Source organism: Humulus lupulus, chromosome 1 (assembly GCF_963169125.1).
Source record: "Humulus lupulus chromosome 1, drHumLupu1.1, whole genome shotgun sequence".
NCBI classification, from domain to species: domain Eukaryota; kingdom Viridiplantae; phylum Streptophyta; class Magnoliopsida; order Rosales; family Cannabaceae; genus Humulus; species Humulus lupulus.
This window is the reverse complement of record NC_084793.1, coordinates 273,012,678-273,018,453: the sequence shown is the minus strand read 5'-3', so window position 1 is coordinate 273,018,453 and position 5,776 is coordinate 273,012,678.

Here is a 5,776-nt window from a genome sequence, read left to right as displayed (position 1 = left end):
TGAATTGGTCTGGAATTGGAAGGGAGCGAGCCCAACAAAGTCCAGAAAATCCTTAAAATAAGATTTCAGGGGTAGCAGAGCCCCTGCCCTCTTGTACTCGCGACTCCAGGCCGCGAGCTTAATCTTGTTATCGAGATTTCCATCTCCCAGGGCGAAGCAGCTCCGCTCGTTCAGAGTCGCTGGTCGGCACATCAGTGCACCGGAAAGTTTCAGGTCATAGCAAGCTAATAGCTTAAAAATTTGGCTTGTTGAGGTGACTGAGCTCCAGTAATGCTCAACCTCGAAAAAAACCCTCTTGCAGGGTGGGAATAGGTGCAGCTCGAGAAGTGGAAGGACGGTTAGAAGGGTCTTCCATCAGTGAGAAGGAAAGTGCACCAGGCTCGTAGGCAACGGTGACTTTGAGTTTGGAATCGAGCGGGATAGGTCTGATCTCGAGGTCCAGATCTAGATAAATTGTGACCCAGAGTATCTTCCTTTTTCCTTCCTCGACCTTGTTAATCTGACATCGAAAACAGTCTCAGATTTCTTCTTGCTCGCACCTCTTGTGGTGCTCGCGTATTAAGCGTTGGTTCCGAATGAAGAGAGACTCCGAATTGGGAATTGATAGAGAGTAAGAAATTGCGAGCACTGACCCCCACCGAATCTCAGAGTTCTGCGACATCTAACAAGAAAGAAAAGGTTGAGGGTCAGGCATGCAAGAAATCACAGAGTACAGTTTTGGTGATTCGAGCTCGAAAGCACAAGATCACAGAGTAAACTCAATCAAGACTGAGGCCTCGAAAGGATAAATAGAATTCAAAGTGGAGCCCTAAACTATTGCAAAGTTCGGGCTTAGAGCGTGTATTTAATACGAGAGTAGGGAAGTTTGGATTCATTTTAAGGATCCCGAATTTCAGGGATGAAGCTGACGGTTACCCAAAAAGGTGATAATTTTGGGATTTGTGTTGTTAAAAACCCTAATTCAGAACCCCCATTTCTTGGCTTACACGATGCGCTATTATTCAAAAAAATCCTACCTATGCATTTTTTGCACTGAATCTGGGTTTGAAACCCATGGTTAAAAAAATTTTGAGTCCTAATTTTATGTAGTATCAGCTAAACAGCATTGCTAAGGCTACTAACTACTCCATATATTAATACGGAAAGAAAGTACATAAAAATGCATGAAGAATTAAAGATTGAGAAATCAAGGAAAGAAACTTACACACAGAAGCTTGCGGATATAGCGACGTTATCGACTGAAGGTTCGGTTGCAAGAAAGACTTCACGGAGTCGAAAACGCTGGAATTATTTTGCTTCCGTGGCTTGGAAAACATGCAAAGAGTCTCTACTTTTTCTTTTCTCTATCTCTGGTGCGAATTTGTAAAGAGAGTGAAAGTGAAATGAAGAAGGCGGAGTAGACATATTTACAGACCCCAGAGGATGTCAAGGGTCGAACTAATCTGGGTCGTTGGTTTGATTTGGAGTCTGATCTAACGGTTGGGGTGTAAATATGGCAATGGCAATAAAAAGCTGAAACGCAAAAAGACGTGGGTGTGTCGAAAAAGTACTCAAGTACTCTGACTGCGCAATCCGTGGCTGACGCATGTCCATACTCAAGTGTGGTAGGTGGCTCAATTTTCGGAAGAGGCAGTTCAAAAGTTTCCTTCTCATAGGATTCGAACTGATACTTTTGAGGGAGGCAAAATGTTACACCCAAATTTCGAGAATAGAAATTTTGATCTCAAAAGTCAGGCTTGTAAAGTGCCAGCTCGGAATAAGCAAGTTCGTCATAATCGGCTTTAATAAAAATATCAAGAACAATCTCATTGTGCAGTAAGTGTGATAACATCGGAATTGGCGAGCTCGGAAACTACATGGTCTCAGAGGTGTTCCGAGGTTATAAGTCAAGGTCGAAGCTACAATGACAGTAGTTCAACACTTGTATAAATTCCCAGATTCCTCTCCCACCATCAGACAAGATGGTTCGAGCTCGTGCATTGTGAGCTCGAAAAGGATGATCTGAACAATGTTACTTGTTAAAAGTCAAGGCGAACCGAGGTAGCGAGCTCGTGATGGTTGATCAATCTCGAAGGCGTGTGAATTGAATGTTCAAGGTCGCGAGCTGAGTGTGAACATCTTTATTGTTATAAAATCCCTATGTTTAAGGGATTGGTTGTAATTTTTTGTTAAATCCCAAATATCATGGGATTTATAGGCGTACGTAGTAACTATATGCATTTATTTAATTGCTTTGTATAATAGCTCCCCGAAATATGAGGGGAGAGATTCGACAAACCACTTTATAAATATAGTGGAGCAATTCATTTGTAAAGAGAGAGAAATTGGTATTGGGAAGACTCTGTAAAATTGCTTCCAGAAAGCTTTGAGAAAATTCCATAAAGTGAATAACACTGACTCGTGGACTAAGCAGATTTTAATTGCTGAACTACGTAAAGATCGTGTATATTATTGTTTGTTTCCTTTGGTATTATGTTTAATTGCTCTTCATTTCTAAGTTGACGAAAAACAGCGTCAACATAAGTTAAATTAAGTAATAAAAAAATATGTATTCTTTTTAAATATAAATGATAAATTTTTGTAATACAAATTAATATTATGTATTATATATTATAATAATGATATTTTATAACATTTGAATTTATATTAATGTTATTACTAAATATATATTCTACTTAAAATGTATTATATATTATTATAATAATATTTTATAACATTTGGATTTATATTAATGTTATTATTAAATATTGTATTACATATATTTTTAATAATAATATTTTATTTGAATTTATATTAATATATTATTAAATATATAGTTTTGTATTAAATATTATTATAATATATAATAATATTTGAATTTCTATTAATATAATTACTAAATATTTATTCCACTATATTTTTTAATTGGTTTTAAATGTATATTTATTAAATATTTGTAATATTCCGTTAAAGTTAAGAAGAAAAAATTGTTAAATACACATTTTTTTTACATAGAAGAGATATGTTTATATCTCTTCTATATAAAAAGTATATAGATAACCGAAATTATTGATTTTGACGGTTTGGTTTGCTTACTTTTACAGAATATTCTAAATGTTTAACGAAATATACTTTTAAAACTAACTTAAAAATAAATATTTATCAATTATATTAATATAAATTCAAATATTATAAAATATCATTATTATAATAATATTTAATATAAGAGTACATATAGATAGGGAAGGAAAAGTTCTCAATGGTTATTACCCACACATGGGTACCTAGATAAATGTGCAAATATGCTGACATGGCATGTAGGTGACTTGGTACATCAAGTTACCAACAAGTTAACAACAAGTAAAGATTCTTTTTTTTTTTTGGCATAGATTCTTTTTTTTTTTTTGCATTAATTTCGAAATTGGCTTTTTTTTTTTTGGTCATTAGGAATGGTGATTCCAACCAATAAGAGGTAAGCTCTCTTTTCAAGTTTTGAATTAATTTAAAATTTTAAAAATTAGGGTTTCATAATAAATGCACACTCATTTCTTAAACTCTCTATTCTTCTTCTTCTTCTACATTCAAAGTAAAAAAATAAACATAAAAAAAATCAGAATTTCACCATGATTTTCGTGAGCATGTGAAGGAGAGAAAGAAGAAAAAAAAAACGTGTGAGGAAAAAATAGAAAGGGAGAGAGAGAAAACGCATGGGAGTAGAGGGGAAGGGGATGAAGAATAAAAGAAGTAGATCTAAAGATTTAGAAGGAAGGGTTAGGTTGGAAAGAAGAGACAAATATTTTATGATAACTCATTGTCTCCTAATCGAATCAGGTCAAAATTGCTTGTAGATCGCGCTCGTCGGTATAGATCTCCTATGAAAAGTTTGGAGTCGTCATCTTCAATGTTCAAAAGTAGAACTCGGCGTTGTCTTCATAGTGAATTTTATTGTTCTTTTTGTAAGGTAATATCTTCATATCTATATATGTGTCTATGATTGAGATCTCATTTTATGTTTATGTTAGAACACTTCGATTATATTTTTCTAAACTATTTTTTCTATTTAAAAATTAGGAATACGAAAACCATGTATGTGTAGATGAGGTAGACCGTGATGTTCCTATCCCACCATGGAGTTTTGTCATACCTGATGAAGATGGTGATGCAATGACCATTAATATATCATCAGATGTAAACAAAGGGAACCTTCAAATTCCAGACCATGTAAAATGTGTATGTATTATTTTTTTTTTATTATTATTATTTTAATTATTTTTGAAATTTTATATTAGTTTATTTTTTACAGGTTGGGGTGGAAAAAGTAAATGCTTTGCTCACAATGGTTGTTGGTTTGCAAAATATTTTAATTACAAAGATCCTTGAATCTAGAGATAGGTTAAATGGTTCAAATAATATTATCCATTAACTTCGTCGTCGTCTGGTTGGTATATCTTAATTAATTTCAAAATTTTACAGTATGAAACATTATCTGGTTGGTATATGTTTATCTAATTTTATTTATTTATTTATTGTTTTGTACAGCAACTATGTGAAGCATCTCAAATATCTGAAGACCATAGTCAAGATATCATTGATAGTAGCAATGTAATCAATAAATAGGGAGATGTGGATGAGTAATTTGGTTTACTTTTGTATTTTTATATTGTTGATCGAAATAAGTTTGTTTAATTTCCAATGTAGCATTTTAAATATTATTTGGTGCAAGTATATGTAATTTCCAATGAATTAATTGAAATATATTTTTTTAATTTCTTTAATGTATTAAATTTTAATTTCGAAATTAGTATTTCAAATTTGAGATTTTATTATTTAAATCTTATATTGGAAATCACAACAAATTGATGATTTTTTATGTACCCTAAAATAATAGATGACTATTGGTTTTTCTAACAATAATAGAACATCAAAACAAAAATAAGAAATAAATATTTCCATATTACAGTATAAAATACAAATTTAAAAAAAAAAAAAAACAACTTTGATTATAGGTAAAAATGAATCAATACAACTCTTCATTTTTTCCCAAAAAATGTTAACTTAGTTAATTTTATTTTTTCCATAAACTACAAAACAATACAACTTTTCAAATTTTCTATTATCAATAAATGAGCATTTATTGATAAGATTACCTCATAACCAATAACTATTGATATTCTTTACCTTGAAAATATATTTTTTAATTGAAACTTTTTTTTAAATCATTATTTTCGGCATGCACAAATTAAAAAAAAAAAATCGGCTAGCATTAAAAAACTATTTTGATTTTTTTAAAAGAAACATCTCTTTGTATTCTCTTGGGAAAATCAAATTATGTTGTTTTGAAATTAGATATTTATTTATTAGTCCTATATTGCCCAATAAGGAATCTTATTCATTTAATATAATTGGTTAGGTAATTTATAATATCTATTAATTTAGAGATTGTTTAATGGTAAATTGTTAATTTTTATTTAAAATTTTACATTGAAAACCGAAAATTAATATACAATTTCGGCATTGATTTAAAAAAAATTGGATAATTTCACTCCAACAAAATTATTAACAATATTAATAAATAAATAATAATAAGATTTTATCTGAAGACCCAAAAAGAAATAAAAGTTTCTTTTCATAACAAATCCTTTTAAGAAAATGTCCATAAAAAAAATTAAAACATAATAGAATAAAAATATTATAGTAAGACCTAAGGAAACAAATAGAAACAATAAATTTTTAAAAAAAAAACAAAAAAAAAAACACTTGAAGCATTTTAGAAATTGTCATTCTTCTTTGTCATCTT